A 12161-nucleotide genomic window follows, 5' to 3' on the forward strand; every position below is an offset into this window, starting at 1 on the left:
ATTGTGCTAATTTCGTAGAGGTTTGGCTAAAAAACTTTAGGAAGGGTGATGGGGGTTCTAAACGATCGCCATAAATCCCACTTCAAGTCTTTGCGGGGTTAGTTTGTTTAAGAGAGAGACACCCCCGGTATCACGACACAAAGTATTGCAAGGTTGTATTATTACAGTTATCATTTCTGAGTGAGGGCACTGGAAAAAGGCTTGGAGGGATCATCTCCTAGAAAATTAGTTACCTAAGGGTATGAGCTAATAAAAATCCTAGGTGACTATAAGGGTGATTTCTGTAAGTCGCAACCAGCTGGCCAGACCTGTTCTTTTCTTTTTCTTTAGGAAATTACGTCACTATTCAGAACTGAATACGTTCTTGTAAATATGAGTGAATATCCGAAAAGACCATAAATTTAGAGGCGTGTTTATCAATAAATTGACCGGTTTGGCCAGTCGTTTCCGACAAACGGTAAGAATTCTAAGACATATCACGATTTAGCTACTGCAACACTGATACTTATAGCTTGTTATTTTGACTTAACTTAAGTCATTTCTAGGAACCCATCGACTCTCTCATGACCGATACTCCTATCTCGGGCTAACAACTTTTCGGATCTACCTCCGGTTGGTTTGGAGCAAAGTTTAGTAATTCTACTCTCTCCAGATGGCATTCGGGAAAATTTAAATAGAAAGTTTCATATGTTGTCCATGTAACAATTATTATCGGTGTATTAAGCTGAAGAAGAAGAGAGCGAAGTGAATTGAGCAACTTCAAGATGGCGGTTCAACAACAACACGTTTGAATCATATTCAAAGCGAGGCTTACTGGCGTCATGGTTTACAACATTGTCACATCCTCCTCCTTTTTTCTGTTTTTTTGTTTTTTTTTTTTGTTTATTGATGTAGCTAGACAACCAGCATGGTAGTAGCAAAAAAAAAAACAAGCTTCTTAAACGGAAATAACGCTGAAAGTGTCTCAGTCGTTCAGAAAGAATGATATTAAAAAAATAGTTGAGTCTTAACATAGTCCTCGAATCTAACTGGTTCTTTGCTGACACGGCCGGAGCGAGTACATACAGGTGACGAGTGCTTGGTGGTCTTTGCTCGCCTTTCTGGCTGTTCGCAGCTCGCGTGTTGAGCAATTGGGTATCTGGACTCTGTTGAGATCCAGGCAGTGGATCTGGTAAAGGCAGTGCATCCGCTACTGGTACAGAAGGACTCTTCACCAGGTGCTGCCTATTGCGTCTAAAGGTGGACCCGTGTGACTGGACTTCATAGGATCTCTCGTCTAATCGCTTTGGCGGTCACCCTTGTCCCAACTGTGTTTGCCAAGCACAAAGGGCCTCAGTCTAACAGTGTCGCCAACGTTCAAGGCTGGAAGGTCACGGGATGACTGATTGTAGTAGTGCTGCTGCCTCTTTTGGTTCAGCTGGAGCTGTTCCCTTTCATAGAGGTCGGGTGGGTTTCTGGGTTCCAGGAGCGATCTTGTGGACGGTAAAAGGCTCCTTGTCCTTCTTCCCAAAAGACGCTGTGCCGGGCTACTGGCAACACCTTGGGTTGGTCTGTTCCGGAAATTGAGGAGAGCTAGGTACTGGTCTTCTTCTGACTTTGATGTCTTGCGTAACATTCTTTTCGCAGTCTTCAAAGCCGATTCAACCTTTCCGTTTGCTTTGCTAGGTGCGGTGATGTGGTAGTGTGCTCAATCCCTCAGTTCTTTGTGAAGGACTTGAATTCGTGTGATGTAAATTGGGGGCCATTATCTGTAACCAGTTGACAGGGAATACCATATCGTGCCAGGTGTGACTTCAACCTTGTGATCACAGTTGATAAATCTTGTAAGGAAGTTTTTTAGGTAAAATGGTTAAAATCTCGATGATATCCATCTCTTTCGAAAGGGGATAATGCAGTGGCCACCATTAAAATGTACCGATAGGTGGTCTGAAAAGTCAATATAGACATGAAAGCAGCAGCAGAATTAAGAGTAGAATTAAGGTACACTTGAAAGAACTAGAAGTAACCATTGGAGGCTTACTAATCTTGTATGAAAATAGGATTCCAATTCAAAAACGGTCGGTAGATAGTCTACAAGACTTCTAGTGAGAGACTTTAAGACGTAGATGTTTGCTCTTAGGTCCAGGAGCGCGTTCGTCTTTATCTCGATGATATGCAATGAGGTTTCCGCTGTTAGCAGTACTCTCAAGTCTCACGCATTGAGCGTAAGACTCACGCAAACAAATTAAATCTCACGCTCACGCTGAAACTATTATTTCTCACGCATTTTAGATTACTTGCTCCTTTAGTGAAGTTCCTTCATAATAAACTATATTTTATGATATAATTTAAGTCCTTGTTTGGTTTGTACTCGCTTCGAACACTTTATTCTTGTGCAGAGCCAGTGTTTCTCCGGCCAGTGGGTTTAATGTAAGTAAGTAAGTAAAACTTTATTTACGCAGGGTAGCCCATTCAGCTCAAAGCTGGTATCCATAACGGCCCTGTTTCTTAAAAATAAATTACATCAAAATTCTCAATTAGTCATATATATGACCAGGATTTTAAAACTACATTAGTAGCTTAAGACTACAAAGCCAAAACACAATTAAGACCTAAAATAGTAGATAAAATATCAAGTGAAGATATAAAGAAATGTCTTGCTCTTGGGCAGAACGTTGGAATGTTTTCACTCTTCACAATGTTTAAAGGGAGTTCATTAAAAATTTCTGCGCCAGTAAAAAGAAAGGTCCTTTTCCCAAAATTTTATTTTACTTTTGGTAGGGATAGCCTCATACTTTGCCTTGTGGAATAGTCGTGAATATTTGAAAATCTGGTAAAATATGATGAAAAGTAACTAGGAACTAATGAGTGAAGACAGAGAAAAACGAGTTTAGCCTTGTGGTAATAGCGTCTACTGGAAAGATTCGGCCATTACAGCTGCTCTTTTGCTTCAGATGAGCGAGAGCAACGTGTAATAATCCGTGCAGATCTATTGTGTAAGCGCTGTAGTCGATCTATATCTTGCTGTAGAAAGTTACTCCAAGCAATGTCATAGTAATCAAATAAGGGAATAATTAAAACATTATGAACAAGTGTTGCTGCCTCCTTTGTGACGAAACTTCTAATACGGCACAGAATACTAACTCTTGACGCCGCGTTTTTACACACAGAGTCCACGTGAGCCTTCCAAGTCATAAAATTGTCAAACACCACGCCTAGGTATTTAAAAGTAGTTTCACAAGATATGGAATTTCCGAAAAGATTAAGATTTGAAATACAATCGCGCTCTTTATGCCTTCGAGATGTAAATAGTACACACTTAGTTTTTGAAAAATTGAGAACAATACTGATGTCTTCTAACCATTCAGATAGACACTGAAGATCTTGGCTAATGTAAAAGGTTAAATTTTGTACTGTTTGGCCAGCAAGATAAAAAACTGTCGTCAGCGTACATATTTAAAGAACAGTGTTTGACTATTGCACATGTTCACATGCTGACCCAGTAACGTGGACCGTATAATGGCGGATTCCAGTTCAGAGTCGGACTCAGACTCTCTTGTCGTGAAGAAGGCCAAATATGCGGGAGCGACAAAAGCAAGTTAGAAGAAGATTGGATAGTGAAGTATCCTTTTGTTTCTTCTGTCACTTCAGGCAAATCTTTATTCCACTGGAATGTTTGCAATCGTACTTTGTCATGTGCCCATCAAGGAGAAGCAGATCTTAAGCGCCATATTGCTAGCGATAGGCACGCTGCACTCGCCAAGGAACAGGCAAAACAACCGGCGATGGCGGGTTGCAAATGTTATGTTAGCGCTGATGCAATATTTTTTGAGTCGCTTGTCGCGGTATGCAAAAGGTATACCTCTAGCTGGAAAAGCCACCACTAACAGTTTTCAAAATCCATGCCGGGTTTTGATCAGCGATCGTACTGCATTATGGAATTTCTGGCGTTTGAGTGCCAACGAATAAGCCGGAAGTTAGATATTTCTGCGGCACGAGAGCAACAGGGCAAGGGCCTGGACCATTGAGTATAGATGCATTATCGGTATAGTGATATGAGTATTAAAGCTTGTGATTGCACGTGGGCAATCAGTCTAAGCCGACACCATCTCAGTTATTGCTAAGTTTATTCGCGATGGAACAATCTCAGGTTGAGCAAATCGTCAATGCCGCTATAACTAAGAACAACGAGACTCTTCTCGGCTCAATGAAGTCAATCCTCGACAGTTGCCTTTGTGACATTAAGAGGGCTAACTCTGACACTACGGACTTGCATCTTCGTGAAATAAAGAAATTGAAGTTCGAAGAACCCCGCCGGTTCAAGAAGAAGACAAGTGAAGATCAGTACAGATTCAAATCGAAACTGACGGACGTTCTAGATGAAGCGAAATCTTCATGTTCTACGCAAAACCTGGAAAAGGTCAACTGAAAAAGTCGCTAGAGAAAGGTGAGAACTTGTTAGCCGAAAGGCAGAAACATATCCTTTTAGCGGACAAATCAGATTATGGCTGGATGGTAATACAAGAATATAAAAAGAACAATCTTGCCGACGATTCCGACGATGAGAAGAAGATTGTTAGAGCAGAAGCGAGAGCGAGAACCAAGCAGATTTCACAGAAAGCCAAGTCAAGAATGACTGCTTCAAGACGGAAGTTTCCTAAGAGCCAACCGGTCGCCGCTGTTTCTAACACTGATGTCAGTTCTGCTTTGAGGCCAATTCCAACCATTGATGCCCAATTCAAAAATCAAACAAGGCCGGGATCTTGTTTCGCTTGTAATAAGCCAGGCCACTGGAGGGCGCAATGCCCGCTGCTAGCTGCCAAGTCCCGTCCAGGTCAATGACTAGCCGACCTCGAGGATGGACAAGATCAAGGTGTAGTTGTTTCTAATTTTTGCAATGGTTTTCCTAGTTCCGTTTAGACGGTGTAGGCAATAGTCTTGAGGACGATCTTATTGATTCAGATTATTCATCGTTGTTTGTTACTGTTAAGTCTTTGACACCGAGTGAATTTGATTCATACCAGTCTAAAGTTTGCTCGGTTCGCGGGAATTTAGCTAAATGTTATCAAGAATGGGAGAAAATTGGTGCTTCAGGCTTTATTTTGAGTGTTATACGTGACGGGTACAAAATTCCTTTCATTGATTTTCTACCCCCCCGAAGTTCAGCCCAAACAATGGTTCAGCCCTGAAGGAAAAAGAGTTTGTTTCCGAGGCTATTTCTGATCTTCTTGGGAACAGATGTGTGGAGATTCTCGATTACCCACCTGCTATAATTAATCCACTTTTAGTTTCTATTCAGTCTTCAGGCAAGAAAAGGTTAATTTTAGATTTGAGACATGTTAATTTGTTTATTTTCAAACAGAAATTTAAGTGTGAAGATCTTGAACAGGCTCTCAAGGTTTTGTCTGAAGGATTTTATTTGTTCAAGTAGATCATAGAAGGTTTTTGGCGTTTGCTTTGGATTTTGGCGACGGAGTATTTAAATATTTTCAATTTGCAGTATTACCTTTTGGTTTGTCATCCACTCCCTATTTGTTTACCAAATTGTTACGTCCTGTTATTACCTCATGGAGGTGTAAGGGCATACCTATGGTAATTTTTCTTGGTGACGGTTTGGGAGGTGGCGCTGGCAAAATGATTTTATTTTAGTTTGTAAATTTGTCACCTCTTTGGTGTATTAGCTTTTGTGATAGGACTGCACGCATAATTTAAGACATTCACGTGCCCTTTTATCAGAAGTAACTGTAATGTCGAGCTCTTTATTCATTTCTGTATTTCAAAGAAAAATAAGGGGTGGAGTTTATTCGATACTTTATTTTACTGTCACTGAAGTTTCCTACGTTAGGTTGCTTTTTGCTTACCATCATTCCCACCCGGATTCCCTGCAAAGGATAAATGTTAAATCCCTGCAAAGGATAAATGTTGCTGGTTTTAGGTTTTCTCCCTGTGGATGTAACTCAAAGTCTTGGATCAGTTACCAGAGCAGATGATATCCCAGGTGGTTACATCAAATGTCAACCAAACTGCTGCTCAATGTGATGCTGGCCAAGCTGCCATATCAGATAACAATAATGGTTTGATCTCTGGTGATGTCAGTGAACATGCCTCGATTAGTGGATGCCCTGTATCTGGTGGTGAAACTTTCAGTGATGTAAATGTACTTGGTGATTTTGACAATGGTATGTGCTAATAGAATATTCATTGACACAAACAAGAATGCTTGGTAACTGGTATTTGTACACTGTGTGGCTACATTCTCTTGTTTAATAACCATGGTTATTTAGATTAGTTACTGGTAACCAACCGATTTGTTTAAATTGAATGTTGGGTTTGTTTTTGTTAGGTACTGCACCTTTATTAGTCAAGGATGTGCTTGTACACAGATCCCAAGTTCCCAAGGGCTTGATAGAAGAATTCAAAGCCCTGGACATCCCTACTCACATGTACCGCCTAAATCTAGTTATAATTAATGAGCGTGGGGAGATCGAGGAAGGGAGAGGTCTTTCCGGTGTAGTGCGAGAAGTAATCACAATGTTTTGGCACCAATTCTTTATGTCCTTGTCAACCGGTGCAACAGAAAAAGTGCCATCAGTGAGACATGATTAGCAGCACCAAGAATGGGAAGCCATCAATAAAATATTGGTGCATGGGTATCGTGAAATAATGTATTTCCCAGTAACTCTTTCAGGTTTTTTTTTATGGGGAGTTGTTTGTTCGAGGAAAGGAATATTTCTGACAGTTTTCTCCTTGAAGCATTTTCCTTGTACATAAGCAAAGTTGAAGCAGAAACATTAAAACAGTGTAAGGAGGGCATATTAGAACCTAATGATGATGATGTACTTGAAGTACTAAGTAGCTACAAATGCTATAAAAAACCAACAAAAGAGAACATAGAACTGATCATCACACAACTAGCTCATCATGAGCTAGTACAGAAGCCCAGGTATATTTCAAATTTTTGGAAACCAGTTATCTCTTCTCTTAAGAGTTTTTCGCAGTTCAGATCATTAGACTCTATGGCAGAGATGTATGAGGAAAAGAACCCTACAGGGAAAAAGGTTATCAAGTTATTAGCGGCTAACCCACAAAATGAGTCGGATAGGAACAGTTTTGATCACTTGAAGCGTTACATAAAATCTCTTAATGAGGGTGCTTTGAAAGCATTTCTTCAGTTTATGTTTATTCCCATAACCTTTTCCATTGATCAAGTATCAAATATTCTGGGAGATATTTGATATTGGCCACTCCTGGGACTTAAAGGTTTACCAATTGAAAGTGTTCTTGTCTTGTCTTAGTTTGTAAAACTGGATGTTTTTCATACACTGTACTTGTTTTAACTCGTACTAAAAGTGGTATGAGAACAACTGGTCATCCCTCACCACTAGCCTTATGGATTATGTCACTGTTAGAAGCATCTGTTACAAGCACCGGAATCGCGAAAACTGAACGGCGTTGTTGCTAGTCTGAACTGTTGAACTTGTTGATGGTGTACCCGTTGTGTTTACGTTCCTTGTACCGCCTCTATTGAAGATCCTTGATACTTCATTATTAATGGCTTGATTACGAGGAATAATTCTTTCAGAAAGATCTTGGACAGTCTATAATAACGACTGTACATCAGCAACATTATGATCCGCCATGTTGACAATGATTGTTAATGTGCATGACAAAATATCAATACCACTGACCATGTTTCGAAACTAATCGATAACCAATCGATATTCTCGTCCAGTAAAGTTTTTCTCGTCCATCAGAATTTTCTGGTATAGCAATCTTTTTTCTGAAAGTACAAAAACTGTATCTCATCCAGTAAAACTGTAACTCATCCGGTGAAACTTTAAACTCGTACTACGATATTTGTAACTCGTCGTGTAAACTTCTTTTCACTATACCTTTGTCCTGCCCGGCTTGCCATACGCATGCTTCTAGAGCTGCCGGATCGACGTGGGAGTGGTAGACCTGATGATCATTCGCATAAGCGTTCAACTTGGCCTTCTTGACATGGAAGAAAAGATCGTTAGTAAAAATGTTAAATAGACTTAATAGTATAGGACCTAGCACACTCCCTTGCGGAACCCCGCGCTTTACGCTTTCCCAGGTCGAAAAGGTGTCTCTAACTTTAACTCTCTGAGTTCCTTCAGAGAGATAGTTTCTAATTAGGGCACAATTTTTGTCGTCCAGACAATAGGCCCTTAGTTTCGAAAGGAGTGGATACGGAATGACACCAAACGCTTTGGAGAAATCCATAGAAACTACCGCAACGAGCTCCCCCCTGTCACGCATAATCCTCCAGTCCTCCTTCAATCAGTTGGGTTTCTCGAGCGGGAGCAAGAGACCTACAACAACTGGACACCGCGGAAATACGTTTTTAAGGGCACGATACAGTATTTTACTGGTCAGCGGACACCTCAACGAAACCATAAAATGTCGATAACTTTTACAATGTTTTTCGCCGTGAGTCAAATCGACAGGGTAAAGAGGCAAAACTTAGAAAGAATACTGTAAACTTAGCCTTGAAACTCGGCTCACCCTTTGGATAGTTCTTAGGCTCAATTATATAATTTGCCAAAGCCGAACTGAAGTTGCTTACGATATGAAATTGCTGTTTTTCGCTGGCGGCTCCGTGGCAACTAAGTTTTGTTTATAAGAAAGCTTATGCACTAAGGCTAAAAATGAGACGGTTTTTGAATGGCTGAAGCGGTGATCTGAGGACGCTGCACTATCAGGTTTGTAAAGCAGTGGCTTGAACCGTATAAATCGGCATGTCAACGGCATTTCGGTCAGATTCGCCTAGAAGAAGATAAAACATGCCCGTCTAGCACGGCCACCTTATCCCCACCCGTTATTGTATGTATTATAGTTGGCCAAAAGCCCAACGACTGTAACATGTATACGACTGAAACCCTCAAAAGTACAAAAACTGGCTCAACTAGAGGAAGAATAAACCCAAGTTTGTTTAAGTACAAAATGTCCATTTTAATGATTATAAATTAAGTTTTCACTTTCCACATTAGTTTGTAACTTTATTTTCTGAGCTGTAATTTTTTTCTCAGCATTAATTTTTTTTCTCAGGATTAATTTTACTTTCTCAACAAGTGTTGTTTCCCATCACAGTTCTGAATAATTTGTAGTATGCCTTTTTTTAATGCTACTCTTCCCTCACTAATCATTTTATTTTATTTATTTATTTTTGCTTTTTTTTTTTCTTTCTTTACTAACTTACTGCCATCTGTAAAATAAAATGTACAGAGCTAATTGAATACTTCTGGTTTATTTAGCTCCCTGATTCACAAAGTAACTTTACCATCTTGGTACTACTAGAAAACAAATTTTTAAAAAACAAAGTACTGTAAGGTAAAATAATTATAATTTATAATATAATTTAATCGATTTATGTGAATAATTAAAGCACTGTATTGTCTTTTCTCGTATTGCAACAGCCTTGAATGAATCAACTATTTTCCAAACTTGATTTCTTATATTCAGAAGCTGCCTGCTGAGTTATAAAAGAAGAACTCTTGTTGGGCGTTCATGGAGGTGTAAAGAACATAATGATTATGTTGATTAATTTTCCAAATTAGAAATGTCAGTGGGAAAGTATCAGAAGTACTTCTGAAGTCAAAGTTGTTTGTTAAAAATGTTCAGGAGAAAATTGATTAGATTAAGTCAGCTGTCAATTCCCAGTTAACACCAAGTCATGAGGAGAAACCAAAAGCTTGTAATTAGCCTGTGTACTGCTGTGCCTATCTAGTCAAATAAAAATCAGGGATGACATATTTCCAAACATGAACAATGATAACACCATACAGATGTCTTTTTCCCAACTTATTACTGGGGAGGGGAGCACTGGTATGGCTACACTAGTAAACCATGTAAAGCAAAGCAAAGCTAATCTAAAAAAATGAATGGAAGAAGAAGAGTAGTTCATTCTTTCCATAAATCAATGCAATGCACATGCAAGATAATAATAATAAATAATAATAATAATATAGATCGATTTCTATAGTGCATTTCCATGTAAATGCTCTAATGCGCTTTACAACACTGTGCGGGGGACTTCATGAATGGAATATACTTCAGGTAAACATACATGTGCCTGTAAAATTTTCAAATGACTGAGTCATAAAAAATAATACTAATAATAATACTAACAAATCAATGCAATGCACATGCAAGATGATAATAATAAATAATAATAATATAGATCGATTTCTATAGCGCATTTCCATGTAAATGCTCTAATGCGCTTTACAACACTGTGCGGGGGACTTCACGAATGGAATATACTTCAGGTAAACATACATGTGCCTGTAAAATTTTCAAATGACTGAGTCATAAAAAATAATAATACTAATAATAAAAAAGTGGGTTTCATTGAAAATGCTTTCGTATAAAACAAATAGAGCTGTTTGGGAAATTAAAGTAGCAGTTGTAGCAACAGGTACATGCAAACGTACTAAAGACATGTAATAAAGATCTACAGTCAATTGCTATCAATAAAGACTTAATTTAAGATAAATTGTAAATGAACCGATCATGTTGGACGGTCTCAAGTATTACATATTTTCAGCGCCCTCAATCAATCGCCGATATAATCTTTGTCGAGCCCTGGCGCAGCAAACAATTAACGATTTCTTCGATTTCCGCTCCCTTTGTAAACATCACCATTATATTAACTAAACAAGCGTTATTCTGTTCACGAGAGATAGCTTGTTGTTAAAACTGCAAGTATATGAAATGAACAAATGTTTTCATATTTTGATTACGAACACCCGTTCTTAAAGGCACAGAAAATCCGAAAGGTGAAATGGCAAAAACTCAGTCTATAAAGGTAAAATTCTCATCCAAGCGAATGATTTCCAAAACACCACACGTCGGCGCAAAGTGAGTGCGAATATTTTCACAACACGATAATTACCCGTATCGCTTTATGCTAATTAAACACTTAAAAATCCAGCCAGTCTTCAGACTCGCTGGAAAAGTATCTTACATAACTAATCTCCTGCTTTCTCTGGATAACTATCGCTGTTTTTGACAATTTTGAAGGCGAGGGCGACTGAAGAACCACGATCGCGCTTCGTAATGACGGCCACATAAAGTCAACCCACAGCACACAACTCCAAACAAAATGACTCCCCTGTACCGCTATTTGTTAAGACGTGGTTTTAGTAGTAAAAACCCATTCAAAGGATCAAATATATGAACAAGAAGAAGTATCATGGATATTTTCCAATTTAAAACCACGCAAAAGGCCGATGTTTTCATCGAACTCAGTCTGCAAACACATGAAAGTGCTTGTCAGCCTAAAGTTGATGACCACTGACCACTGTGACGTCACCAAAACGTATTTCCGCGGTGTCCAAGAACTTCGTATTTGAGTGGAAGACAATTGGAGACTTTATTACCCAGACCATGATGCATAGCGCACCGTAACATCTCCCTTTCTCCTTTTTTTTTTAACCGAACAGGATAATTACAACTCTAGCAGTAGCAATGAGACGTGTGAAAAGTAAACAGTGGTTCTGTAGCAGGTTCGGGTTGTAAGACTAGCAAATGTGACAAGTGCTGGGTTTCACAGCATACTAGTACAGCAGCCACTTAAAAGGAAATGAATAATAATTCAATAAAGTCTAAGAGAAAAAAATAAAATAAAAAAAGGTTGAAGAAAATTGTGATATGTCCATGTCATCACTGCACGTTCTGTTCGACATGACTGATAGGGGGAAACAGGTAGTTCACAAGTCAAGGCGTATAATAGGTTTAGACACCCGTCCTGATCTGGTCTTGGTCAAGGTTCCTTCCTTCGGACTTGATTGGGTGTGTGAACAGTGTGAAGAGTGAAGAGTGTGTTGCAGTTCCTGTGGAGTTGAACTCCATTGGGGATGGCGGGGTGGCTTTAAAGGGTAGAACTTTCTGAGGTGATGCTGCTAGTGGTGCAAGGACTGTTTTATAAGGAGTTGCCCGAGTTGAGTTGGTAGTGATGGTTGGCTTGGTCCTTTGGACGAAGATGGTGGCAGCACAGGCTTGGGTTGTTTTGAAGGGTAATCAACCATAATTGTGAGTGGCGTTTTGGCAGATAATTGTTTCATCCAGGAGCGTGGGATTAGGGCCTCTGGGGGTGTGCAGCTGGACGCAGGTGACACCGGTTTCTTCTTGTTAGCCCTGTGGAAGTCTCAATAATG

At 39.5% G+C, this 12161-nt stretch overlaps 1 pseudogene; it reads left to right on the forward strand.

Annotated features, from left to right (window-relative positions):
• The first annotated feature begins 5748 nt into the window (after window positions 1-5748).
• On the forward strand, window positions 5749-7214 carry LOC148738280 (uncharacterized; annotated as a pseudogene).
• The last annotated feature ends 4947 nt before the right edge of the window (window positions 7215-12161 follow it).

The sequence above is a fragment of the Stylophora pistillata genome, chromosome 2 (genome assembly GCF_964205215.1).
Source record: "Stylophora pistillata chromosome 2, jaStyPist1.2, whole genome shotgun sequence".
Lineage (NCBI taxonomy): Eukaryota > Metazoa > Cnidaria > Anthozoa > Scleractinia > Pocilloporidae > Stylophora > Stylophora pistillata.